Raw genomic sequence first — 14,102 nt, 5'->3', positions numbered from 1 at the left:
CAGAAGGACGTGGATAGGTGCTTTATTGAACAGCAGGACATCACACACTAACTTGTTGTTTTCTTAGCGGTGCACAAACTACCCTTTTTGTTGTTATGTATTGGTCAACCAAGAACTAGCCCTGTAACAGGCACTTCTGTATTTTACCACTGGGGGGCAACAATTCACTCTATTACAGTCTGGAGCACCGCAAAGAGGAGAAAATTAACAAAAATTACCCAAACAGAAAAATGCATTAATCCTACTAACACAAACACACATGTAATGAAGCTCATGAAGATCAAACAGTTTAAAGCGTTTCTGTTACCATCATCTTGTCCGGTTCACTTAGTGGGTTAAGAAGTGATACATAGACGAGTGAACTAGTGTTATTTTTGGGGAAGGATGATTGAATCATTGCAGGGGTGAACAGAATGATGCAGGAGGGTCAGATGAGTGGAGACTAATAGATTATTGAGTTTCTGGTTTCTGATGTGTGGGGGAGGTCTTATCATGACACACATTTGGAAAACAAAACTCATTATCTGATAGAATATTGCTGTTATGTGAGGTGTGACTGCTGGATGAAAGTTTTGGAGATTTATGATGCATTTTCCTTTGGTACCACTTTGAACCTGTTTTGATCTATCATTCTAAGAGAGTACGCTTAGACAAGTTCTAACAAGAGGCCTTCATATTTTTATTTTTAACAGTGCACTGAGATGTTTTGTTTGGCAATTTTCTCTTTTTCAAGCAGGCCGGCAAGATCGGAATCGAAAGCGCTACACAACATGTTGAACAATCGCAAGTGAGCTTCTCCAAAATTAAAATGGGCTCCGGAGAAAGCCACTTATTTGGGACAATCAGAAAACAAGTCCCTGTCAAAAAGGATTCAGCGAGGTATTCCAGTCTAAATTCTTTCTTTTTCTTTTTGAAATGACGTCATTGCTGACAGTAGAAACTTATTGCATCACGAGAGGTTCTACTGTCAGCAAATAAAAATGGGGACTGACTGGACTGACAAAAGCTTTGACTGAGTTGACACCAGTATGCAAGATTGCACCTCCACCTTGACCTGACAAAAGGGTGGATGCATGTATGTTTCTTCTTACAGGAGCAGAAAGGTGACAGCAGCAGGTTGCATGAGCTTTTGGGCCGTGCTGATTTAACCTTTTAATCACCACTTTCTGTGTCTTTGTGAATTTACCAGCGGAGTGTTATTCATGACCTTGTATTGTTTACAGTGCAGAGGTCACTGTGAGAAAGTGTTCATACAGATGCGCTGCGCTAACATCTACATCACTTTTTCCACAGCAGAGGGTTAATCGTGGGATCTAATCACATGATTTACAGCAGGACACACCACTGGCTAATGTTTTTTCTTACGACAGGGCCTGGAGTGAAACTACTCCAGGGGAGAATCCCTGGGAATTTTTAAGAGACAATGCACAACTTGATTGTGCATGTCTGATTGTGCTCAGCTGACAGAGGACAAAAGAGGGTTTTACGGGAACGTTTTCATTTTTAAATTGCAGGGACCATGAGGGATATGGAAGGATTGAGGTGCAGATGCAGACCATGACCAGGAGAGAATCTCGTCTGTGGGAAAATCCACAGACTCTGTAACGCTCGGACATGTTTGAAGGAGGTTTTTCACAATAAAATCCAAGATTCAGTTTAAATGAAACGTCGTTCACCTTGTAAGGAAACATTTTGTGGACACGATGGTTGTCCAGCTAACAAAGTTAGTCCAGTGAGAGACGCAGGAGGAGCAGAGGTCAGCTCACTGTGACAGAGGTCAAACAGATGTGACAGGACACACTGGTGTGTTTCATCTCCACACACACACAAACCACAGCAACACTGACTCCACACTCAGCCTCCCAGTGACCGTGAGCTTACCCGTGACACCCTCTGTGGACCCTCTGTGTCATGTGATGGTGATACAGGACGTTTTCCACACCCAGCTCCACACTGAGTCCTGGCTTCAGTGGGTGAGTCCATCCAGCAGAGACGTGGAGACACAAAGAGCTGCTGGACAGTTTCAGGTGTTGAGTTCAGGTTCATGGTTGTCCACTAGAACCTGATGTAGAAGCTGCAGCGAGCACACGATGATGGGGCCGAGGAGCAGCTCTTTACTCACATCTAGTGCTTTGATGTCCTTTTGCTGCTTAATAAAGTTCAGCTTTCTTCTCCTGCAGATGCTTTGACAAGTCGTTTGCTGTCCCCATGACTCAGGACCCAACAACGTCGGTGCAGCACTGACCTGCAGCCGTCTGTCTGAAGGCCTGAAACTCCTCCCACGCTGAGGTGAGCATGGTGACCTTCAGTCAGGGAAACCTGGGATTGTTTCTGTCCAGCTCAGCTGTTGGACAGTAAAGAAGTCCAGCCAACCTCCAGCAGGGAGAAAGAAAAGTGTCTGTATCATGATTGGTTTTCTCTGAGAGTAATCACAGATCCCTGCAGGGTGACTGAACACTCGCACACACTTCCAGCTGTGGCGGCGCAGTGATGGGCGCCCTGCAAACATGAATGAACCCTGTGCACTTTGTTTACATGCTGCTTTATGCTCTTTGCTCTAACTGAACTTCATATCTCCTGAGCACGACCCCGGCGCTCTCCTCCTCTTACAGGATGTGATGTGTGAGATGGGAGTGTGCCCGTGGGGATCTGTGATGCTCAAGGTCAGGACGTGTTTCAGCCTCTGCTGGCGTTGATGTCACAGAAGAGTTCAATCCTTCCTGTTTCATCGTCCTCGTCTTCTGACAGCGAGCAGAGACGTGTCTGTGATGGCGTTTGGTCGTGTCGACGTCTCGTTACGATGCGAGCGTTTCATTTGATGAACGGTCCTGATGGATTGTGATTGGTGAAACTGGAGACTAGCTCCGCCTCCCACCTCGTCCATCATCTTCCTGTGTGTTGTCCCAGTGTGTGTCTGCTTTGATGTGGACATAATGTCAAAGAGTCACTGATGCAGACGCCTCCTGTCTGTGTGGCTGCTGCTGCTCTGTCTCTAGTTTCTCTGCTTCAGCTTTGTTTTCTCAGTCTGGAGGAAATGGCTGTAATGCTCATGCCTACTTTAGGCCCCTCCCACAGGGTAGACAGAGAGACTGTGACATCATCATGTGACACACAGTTAAATCTTTCTGTACTTCCTGTTTAGTGACCTCATCATTTAGCATCAGCCTCTTTACTTGCGGCGTGTGCGGCAGCCTGTTACAGCAGCTCTGCTCATTCTGAGTTTCTTTCTTATCTTTTTGAACAAATTTCCCACCTGTGGGACTAATAAAGGTCATCTTATCTTATCTTAAATCTGCAGTATTTAGATCGTTTACTGGGTCCTCACCATCAAACATACTGGTTTGTGTCCTCACACAGTGATGGTTCTGTACTACAGTCACTGGTCCTGTAGAGTTCAACACCAGGTGGTGTTGAAGAGCTCTCATGGACCCGGGACATGAAGGTGATGTAAGTGGCCCCAGAGATCTGAACCCAGTTCTGCTGGGTCCACGGTCGGTCTGAGAGCACAGCTGAAGTTAAATATACAGGAGATAAAGTGAACCTGCAAACTAAACTGCTGCTCTGGATGATCCTGGAGTTTAGAAACCAGATCCTGAATGAAGAACTTGCTGAGCTCAGAAGTTTTATGTCTGTGAACCAGAATATGTCATCTTTCCAAACCTCCTTTCTGCTCTGGAAGAAACACTAAACTCACATGGTTTCAGTAAAGGTATAGTCTCAAAGTTTGATCACACACTGACGCTGTTCTCATCAGAACAGTCGAGGGACGAGAAGGAAGATTGTGAAAGTGAAACATCAGAAAGTGATTGGAAAAGTGCTCGCACTACATTTATGCACATCTCAGATGAATCCAGCACAGATGGTTAATGAGGATTTATGTGACAGCACTGGGATCAATACATAGAATCAAATATACCTGATAACTGTGGAAAGTGTTCACAAGATAAAGGAACATTATTTCATTGTCTGTGGCAGTGTCGGGAAATTCCACGGCTTTGGAAGATGTGGGAACACTGAGTGGAAACATCCACTCTAAGTGGATCTTATTGGATCCCAAACTTTTCCTGATGGGACTGAAAAACATGATTGTAGTAAAGATGAGCTGTGAGTTGTGGTGGATCTCAGTCTGACTGTATTTCATTGTTGTGGAAGTCGCTCACAGATCGACCAATCAGAAGAAGGAATAAGCTCCAGTTTAAAAAGCAGAGCTCTGAGAACACAAGCACACCTTTCATCACTCGTGTCAACAATCTGGATATGACAAGTTGTTGAGTGAAGCTGCAGCTCTGAGCAGTAATATGCACATTTCTGATTGGCTCTGTCATCTTCTGTATTGATGCATTTTCCTGTTTGTTTTGGATCAGAGTGACATTTGTTCAAATGAGGAGCATCCACAGCGTTTCTTTGTTCTGCTAATACAGCCTGACTGTGTAAATGTAGAAGATGTGCTGACGTATGGCTGTGTGCTGCTCACATACAACACTGTACAGCCATGTTTCTAAGAGCAAACACAGGAAGTGACCTCGCACAGTGTGTGTCAGCGACACAGTAGTGTATCAGTGACTGCTTCATACAAGAAGTTGTTTGGATATTTACATCATTTCATTCACACAACATCTTCAATGATAACATAACAGAGTCTGAATGAAGCTCAGGTGTTGATGCTGCTCACTGATTGGACGCTTGGTTTCAGCTCTGCTCTCAGTCTTTCCTGCACAGGTGAAGGTAGAAAGTGTGACTGGATCTATAGACTGGAAACAGAGAAACATGCTGAACATTTGAAGCTTTGCAGCAGAAATGTTCATGTTACAAATGCAGCAGAGCTGATCTGGGATCAGTGTGTTCACACCTGCAGCTACAACAAGGTTTCATGTCTCCACACGTCAGCATGTGAACTTTACTCTGACTCAGTCTGAGCAGTCAGACGCAGATTTTTAAAGTTAACACATCAGCACACACAGAGCTGAGCCCCTCCCACCTGTGCTGAGTTTCAGGTGGAGCCCCGCCTCCTTCCAGGAAGCAGCTCACCTGTGTGTCCGTGTTTAGTGTCCAGGTGTGGAGTGGAGCTTGTTGTTGGTGTGTGAAGAAACTGTAAGTTTGCTTTGTTTCCTCCTTTAACAGTTTGTCTTTAGGAACTTTACTGTTTGTTCAGCTCATGTTTGATTTCTTCACACAACAAACTGTGTGTGTTTGTATTTCCGGTCTCTCCATTAAAGTCAGTGTGTAATGTTTTCCTGGCTAACATCAGCTGTGTGCAGCTTAGTTCAGCACAAATCTGCCGCTCCATAGTTCACGGTAACGGACTCACAGCTGGACCAACGAGGCCGAGTGTGTCCGCCACTCTGAGCTACGTTCGTGTTTGTGTACTTGTAGTTTGTACTTTGTGAGTTCACTCAGAGCCCACAGAGGACGCAGCGTACGTGATGACGTCACAGCCCTTTACCTCCTTTACTGTCACTGTGATTAATATTTACACACGAGACACCTGCAGAGCTCTGACGCTAAGCTAGCCACACAGCATGCTAACACTAAGCTAACACTAAGCTAACGCTAAGCTAACATTAAGCTAACACTAAGCTAACACTAAGCTAACACTAAGAGCTCTTACACGAGTTAAAAATGTAATTGAGCACTTTGTGAATGAGAGCAGCAGCACAGAGTTAGTTGATGGTCAGATGGTTACAGAAAGAGCAGCAGACTTTGCAAATGATCATTTATTCCAGCTGTAACTCAGACATGACGTGTAAACAGACTGTTGGCTCTCCTCAAACAGGAAGTGATGCTTCACTTTCAGCCTTCTGTGGATTTTCTTCAGTAAAAGCTGAAGTCAAACTGTCAACATGTCAGCACACAAGCTCACACATGACTGCTTCATCAACATGGAGCTCTGAGTGCTTATTAAAGGATCATTGTGTGAAAGAGGCTCTAACACAGCTGACTGCAGCCTTTAGCTGTGAGCACACAGTGTCTCACATTTACATTCACTTTACTGTCAAACACACTCAGTAACTTTAAACAGCTGCTGTTATCAAGTGAAAACAGCAAAGATTTCAGGGCTGAGCTCCAGTGTTTCTACATCCTAGTAACACCTCAGAGAGTCACAACTCATCAGAGCTTCTCATCATCATCAGGACAGATTTAGGTCAATATCAATAACACTGAGATGAAGCAGGTAAGAAGCAGCTGATATTTGGACAGCACACATGATGAAAGGAGGATTTCAGTTGATGTGCACATGAATGATTTGTGACCCTAACTCAGCACATTGAATGACCACATCCATAATATTAAATCCTAGATGGCACAAAACATCTTGTAGCTAAATACAGATCAAACCGTTGTCATTATTCCTGCCCTATTGCAGCTAACCCATATTCAACACTTCTGAGTGCTTTGTCCCTGAAGATGAACCAGTTTTCTAAACGTCCCCACTTCACTTTTGACAACCACCTGATCCTGAATCAGTCTTGTTTTAAGCCATGTAGAAGACTCAGTTACATCAGCACGGTCTATCCAAAAGACATTAAAGATGGTGATATACATGTTAGATTTTCTCTAGGTTAGATTTTTGTAACCCATCATCATGCTCTGGAATCAGATCTTGTCACATATTATTCATAATCCATTCATAATATTCATAACCTAATTATAATCTGAGGTCCTCAGCAGAGGCTCTGCTGGTTATCCCAAAACCTTTGCTTAGAACAAGGATGATAAGCATTTCTCTGTTAGTGCAATGATTATTTGGAATAAACTCAGGTGATCAGACTGGTGAGCTTTTTACAAGCAAGTCTTACCTGTGCGTCCACAAGCAGACGCCGTTTTTATTGAGATATTTTAATTATTATAGAGCTCAGTGTGCCACTCTGTCTCTGCTAATATGAGTTAATGTTCTCAGTCATTAGTCTCTGTCTCTCACTTTCTCTCTGTAATAAATAGAAGTGATAGTATCAAAAACATTATTTCAGTAATAGAGTCTGGTTATTAAAAAATAGGAATCCTTGTGCCCGGCAATGACGAGAAGCAGCAGCTATGCAACGTGTTGAGACTGGGGCACTAAAGCCTTGTGTAGTCAGGGTCAGGCCACCTGGTTGTTTTACACCAAACTTCTGAGCAGTGTGGTTCAAAACACTGGTGTGGTTCAGTGTTTCGAAACATCTGCGCTTGGGAAGCTTGGCACAGTGTCAACATGTCTGTTTCAAGCTTCCCATCCATCCTGTAACCAGAGTCCCACTCACTAGTGGGAGGGGAAAAGCAGCAGAAGAGAGCAAGCAAGAGAAAGCTGGACAAGGGAAAAGAGTAAGAGAGTAATGACGTAAACTTTAGTCCTTGTAGCTAAAATCTGATTTGTTTGGGTTTTTATTTAGACCTGAGTCAAAGTTTTTTTCTATACTATCATTTAGCACCTTGTTCCCTTGTTTTCTTTACCAAATCTGCTGTTGAAGCACTGATAGATAAAAACTAGAGAGTGTATTTTACGTCATTTTGCCGACAAGCCAGGTTTTTATACCAATTAGAGATCTTCGCATTGAAAATCCTCGACTGTCTCGAGACAGCCCTAGCACAGCTTCCACCCTCTTTGTTAACGCTGGATCACCTCCCATTTAAGAAAGAAAGATTTTAATAGGACCATAATCTCTGAGGGCTTATCTCAAGACCAGATTACAAACTGTCAGTTTGAATAGTTTCTCTCTGAGTTTTATGGAAACTTGATCTTGTGCCTCTAGCACTAATTCCAATCACTTTGTTGGCATTGGACCGGTAACTCATTTAGGTTTCACTGAACGTTCCTAAATGATCACTCTGTAGGTCCAGTGAGTGAAAGGGTTGCATTAATCTGAACTGCACCTAGTTACATTAAGATATTAGAACTGAGTGGATAACTTAGAACTGATTAACTTAAAAATCTAAGTTAACCCTAAAGGAAAATAATCCAGCCATACATGTTGCTGACGCAGATCCGGATTAAAGCCAAACCTGAACTGGACAGGAAGAGAGATTTCTCTTTGCTTTTTTTTGTATATCCTGGGATTGTGATGCATAAATTAATGTGCACTGGAAATTTTGTTTCTATTTCTGTCTCCTCTATTTCAACAGTTCAAACTCTCACTGGTCTTTGATCTGTTATTTTACAGCTTCCAGTTAGAAACTGTTCATGCAAAGCTAGACTCTGGTCCCAGCTGTCTGTAAAGGTCACATGGTTCAGTCCATGTATTTAAACTCTGTGCTCTAACCAACTCATCCTCAGCCTTTTCTTTGAATAACCCAGAGGAATTCTTACATACATATAATACATTTAAACTCCAGCTGCTCACAGTACGACCATAATCCTGAACAGTGTAAATGACAGTAACATTCGGTAAACTAAGTGTGCGCCAAGGATTTAAACAAAGGAGGATAATGGCCGCAGCAAAGAACAAACAGGATAAAACACAGAAACTTACAGTCTCATGGACGCACACCTCTGCTGACTCTCCCCACCTGCAGCTCTGACCGAACTCTCTGCGTCGAAGCGTAATGATGAGGTAGAATTGTGTCTTCTGATTGGTGAAGAGGATGGGTTGCCTTCCCGCTCATTGGCTATTTGGCAGCTGTATGCTGATATATTTACTCGGCAGATGTGGCTCTGTTCGTCAGTTCAAGGCCAACTGCCTTTTGTACAACCGTGTTATAATGAGGGAGCACTGTATTGAACTTGAACAAAGGTTTGAGGAAGCACGAAAGCTGTCCACACATCTGGACTCAACGTTGTTGACAGTTGAGCCGACGTATTAAAGAACTGTGACGTATAAACTTTGAAGGGGTTAAGGGCGCTTTCCCACATGAAATAAGTGTTAGTACCTTGAAATGGCAATGAGAAGGAATGAGCCCAATCTTAAATTAACTAGAGAATAGCATGCTCTTAATGTGAAAATCTGACTCCTGTCCTACTTCAGGTGGAGTCCCGCCTCCTTCCAGGAAGCAGCTCACCTGGGTTTCTGTGTTTGGTGTCCAGCTGTGGAGCTTGTTGTTGGTGTTTGAAGAAACTGTACGTTTGTGTTGTTTCCTCCTTTAACAGTTTGTTTGTTTCTGCTCTGTGATGTTTGCACCAGATGTTCAGCTCTTATTTCAGGACACACTTTGGATCGCTTGTGTTTGAAGACACATGATTATAGATTATTGATTGATTGGAATCCACACTGATTATCAGTCAGTTACTCTGCACTTAAACATTTGTTACTGTGATCAACAGTTTAAATGGTTCTGTGTGTAACTTTAGACCCAACTGACACTAATCAGTATCGTCATGTAACATTGTTTTTCCCTTTAAACAAGGACAAAGAGATCAAATCAGTTTGTTGTTAAGAAGTTGGCATTCAGGTTTTACTGAAGTGAAAAAACACAAAACAAAGCAGCTCAGTTTAGTTCAGGGTCACTGCAAAGTCAATCAGACATAAGATTCATGTTTTAAATGCTGTGTGTGCTGATAATATCTGCATATGGAGTTTGCAAGTTTAAAATACACAAGTTTAAAAATATATTTGGACTCTTCTGCTTTTCTGTGTCTTTCTATTGTGATGAACACATTGATTGCTGCTGTCACACTCTGAGGGTTTTGTGTTTATTGTGTTTTAATCAGGGACCTGAGTCTGACTTCTTTTTAGTGTTTGAAGATTTTAATCACTGTTAGTTGGTCACAGTGTGTCTCTTGTGTCTGTGTGTTGCCATCCCATTGAAGTCTTTGGAGTTTTTTGTTGAACACTTTGAACTTTGTCCTTTTTGAACTATTTTCAGTCTGAATGAAGAGTCACTTGATTGTATTTAAGTTTGTTGCCCTGAATTTAGCTACAAACCTTTGCCAACGAACCAGGTTACTCTTGTATTAAATACATTTATCCAGTCACTTAATGGTACATTTAGATGAGTTAAATAGTTGAACTGATGCATGTTACGATTCTGTTTGTTGTGATGAATTCTTAGTAAATCATGACTTTAATGTAAGAGCAAAGTCTCACAGCCTCAAACGCATTTAAACCTCTCACTCCATAACTGAAGATGTGTAAGATATAAAGTGCAGAACGCAAGCCTGATACTAGTGTTTGATCTGTTTCAAATTAAACACAAATCAACTGTTCAACGGACAAAAGTAATTAGTTGTTTGGTCCTTTGTGAATTCTTACCTGTGTGGGAAATGTTCAGATAGAAAGATCTGAACTTTTTTAACAAGAATCAGACGGTTGTGTCCAGAAGATCAGGTCTGAGTCTGTCTAAGACCTTGTGCTGCTCCTGGTCAGCAGAGGGCTCGAAGCCATCTGTTCCTGACTGCTGATGCTTTCCTTTAACATCTTTAACAAGGACTCGTTTATTCATGAAAAACAGAAGACTTGATTCAAAAACAGAAGAAACAGCGCACAGTAAAGTTACATGTAATAACATGTTTAATGTTCAAACACAGGCATAGTGTGACGCACTTAAACATGAGGAAGTTAAACATTCTTCTGTTGATGGCTGATCACTGAGGCATCACAGAAACTGATGGAGTTGATAGAACAGAACAGGAAGTGAGATATTTTAATTTACTTGACATAAAACAAATTAATTTTATGTCATGACATAAAATAAATCAAATGTATGATCTAAATCAAACCCCTGATGTCTCTTAGCCTTTATACAGCTCTGTTAAATGAGTGTTGTTACCATTGGTGCATCACTGAGATCAGGTGTTCTGAAAACTGAAACTATGCTGCATGCAGCTACTAGTTTTTCTATTTTGGTGCTATAAATGTTCATGGACATGGTTTCCTTGGCTGAAAACACCAAACATCATTAAAATATCTTTTCATGAAATGATGTAAGACAGAGCAGAGAGCTAATGCTGACTTTAATGCTCAGGACCCACTTCTTCTGATCGGACTGTGTTTGAGGATCTTTAGAAGTTTTTCTTTCTAGTTTCTCCACAAGTTAGCTGATTTAAAACAAACAAACAATCAAACAAAAACCTTGTTCACATGCCATCAAGATAAAACGACAAAAATCCAAACCCTGCTGCAGATCTGGTGTTCTCCATATTAGGCTACGTTCACACTGCAGGCGAAAGCGCATCAAATCTGACTTTTTTGACCCTATGTGACCCAAATCCATCATGGTGACAGTGTGAACGGCACAAATCTGATATTTTCAAATCCGATCTGGGTCACTTTCGTATGTGGTCCTGAATCTGATACATATCTGATGTTTTAGAAAGCTGCTGTTTGATGGTCATGTCGCATTAAATCCGTCTTTTACGTCACTGACACGAGACAGACGCCAATTATCAGCGCTGGAGAAGACATCGTGAACGCTTCCTGACCATCCAGTGAAACTGTTGGGAAGACAACGTTGGAGAAACGTGAACATTTTATTTGTTCTGTATAATCTGCAGATTCTGACAGAAATCTGCAGCTATCCTTTGAAGCAGCACTCCTCTAAAACAGCAATAAGGATCATTATTAGGCCAAATGTAAATAATAAAATAACTTTAAGCAAAAAGTGGGAAACGTAAAGTCTGAAGTCTTTATATAAAGTCCATCAGTCAAACAATACTGTTGCTCTGGGTCTAAACAGAGCGCGTTGTGTGTGACGTCTTCTTTTGTGCATGCGGCCGCTTTGAGCGTTCACACTAGAGCGCGTTTGCTGTCACATTTTATTTGTAGTGTGAACGAGCAGACAAAACAATCAGATTTGATCAAAAAATCTGAATTGAGCATCAAGACCTGCAGAGTGAACGTAGCCTTAGAGAATGGTGAGCTGCTAAATGTGTTTTATGTGGTAGCATCCAGTGAAACAGCATTTATACAGTCTAGCACTGACTCAGTTCACTAACCAGGTTCAAGGAAATAACTGGAAGATTTCCCAAACAGAGAAATCATGCTGGGATCTTTGTTCCCGCTATGAACTCTAATACAGTACAGATCTACATGTCAGGGGAGAAAATATAAGAAACAAAGATTTCCAATAAAACACAGAGAAAATCTGTTTTTCAGGTTCAGATTCATTTTCTGAATCTCCGCAGCGGCACGTGGAGGAAGTGGTGGCCCTAAGCAGCAGATACTGTTTGTAGAAGTAACAGAGGAGCAATCAGAAGCAAACTGATTTAAAGAGAGGGGGGGGGGGGGGGGGGATTAACAGATGAACTGGAATAAAATAAAAATTAATTGAACTTTGAGTTACATAAAGTTACTTCACTGACTAAACCCAAAATACATGTGCACTCAAGTAAACCTGAATCAAAAAAGAAACAAAGTTACTCAGCGATTAGGCAGCTCTTCTGTGAAAGAGTAGGTTAAATATTAGGAGCCACCATCAAAACAACTGGAGTGATGTCACCTGGAGTAAATGCAGATATACTTACATGAACTGAATATACCGTCCATTTCACAGATATCTTTAGTTTGGTTAAAGATTTTGATAAACACAGAAACTGATGAATCTGGAGTACAGAAAGTGGAATATCTAAACAAATGTAATAGCTGACTGTCTAAATTGAGTCTAAATTGATGGAAATAACCCAGAGAAGCTGCTGGAATCACTGAGCTTATAACAAAACAGTATAATGATTCATTTATAGCGCAGTAATACAGGTTTAAAAACAACAGGGACTAAAATGTCAATAATTCATAGTCCTTTTATTATTTAATTAACTTCATATTAGGTGGATTTGTGTGAGCGTGGCCGACTGATGACAATAACAGAGAAGCTGGAGGGAAAAAAGCTTTAAATTAGTTTTTATAGACTCTACACTCAGAAGTCAAAACAAGTGCGATGAATGAAATCCACATGTGCAGCACTGACAATAAGAAAGACCTTTAAAAGTACCAGGAACAAAACAAAAGCATGCAGGAGTTTAACAAACAAACTTGATCTACAAATTCTGTGGATGTTAAAATGCCTGCGTAAACAGAAGTGAATATGATGATGCGATTTTGGATGCTGATCATTTAAAAATGCTGAAACTTGAAAATAATCACAAATCCAACTGAAGACAGGTTTAAGTTCAATATAAAGGTTAATGTTGATAAAACGTTTGTTAAAAAACTGCATAAATAGGCAGGTTTTTGTAAAACGTGGAGGTTATTACACGGGGTTCTAGTGATATGTTCATTTAAGTCTTGTATCCATTAATAAACATTAAATTTGTTTCATATTGTCATGATTTTAGCACTGATCTATTTTAAACTTCAAAAGAAAAATCAAAGTGATTACAGATATATTTTTCCCAACAAAGCCCCCCCCCCCCCCCCCCCCCGCAAAAAAAGCCCCCAACAACAAAAAAAGCCGTCTGTTAATTCTAATACAGATGCTGAAGTTATGAGTTGCAACTAAATGCACAATGCAACCACAGGTTTAACCCTATATAAGCATGTAGGCATATTAGAAGAGAGTGAAGGACAAGTTTTATAGACTTTAATAGACTTTACATGTAATTTCTATCTGATCATTGTTGAATCAGATATTTGTATTTGATGATTTTGTTTTATTGTGAAATGTCCCACAGAACAAACTGAGGTAAATGACCTTTGTGTTATTCAAACACTCTACAGGTCAGGTTGCGGTGCTGTGGATTTACTGTGCTGGAGTGCAGTACAGTGACTGTAGTGTTCATGGTCAGAGTCAGGTTACATCTTAGGGTTCTTCCACCTGCTGAATTCCACTTTATGTCTGACTGTTCTCATTTTTCTGTTTAGGTGCAGAGGCAAGGTCACCCTCTACAATTTAGGCAACAAAATACAGCTTTTCTTACCTTTATGTTTCTCTGCTTGTGACGTACACAACAATGGTCAAGCTGAGTATTGATTAGAATTAAAATTTAGACTGTAACAAAGTTTCTATTCCCATGTGCTAACATTATTTTATTATTATATTAATGTAGCACAAGGTTCAGTTCGCCTTGTTATAGAGGATTTCAGTTGATGTGCACATGAATGATTTGTGTTTCCTCTGCAGGTGAAGGTAGAAAGTGTGTGTGAGCTGATGTGAATTGAGCAGCATGGATCAGTGTGAGGACAGAGAGGAGGGAGTCCCTCCCTCTAAAAGCACTCTGTGTGGGGAACATGAGAGCCAGACCAAAGCTCAGAGGTGAGATG

General features: G+C 41.2%; 1 protein-coding gene across 1 annotated transcript in view; it reads left to right on the top strand.

Moving 5' to 3' along the window:
• Nucleotides 1-14,102, top strand: part of LOC102787331 (uncharacterized) — a 526,954-nt gene that overhangs the window by 114,024 nt on the left and 398,828 nt on the right. The window lies entirely within an intron of this gene.

This window comes from Neolamprologus brichardi, chromosome 3 (assembly GCF_056152115.1).
Source record: "Neolamprologus brichardi isolate AB-2024 chromosome 3, ASM5615211v1, whole genome shotgun sequence".
Classification (NCBI taxonomy): domain Eukaryota; kingdom Metazoa; phylum Chordata; class Actinopteri; order Cichliformes; family Cichlidae; genus Neolamprologus; species Neolamprologus brichardi.
Note: the sequence above shows the minus strand (reverse complement) of the source record. Positions and strands in the feature narration are given on the sequence as shown.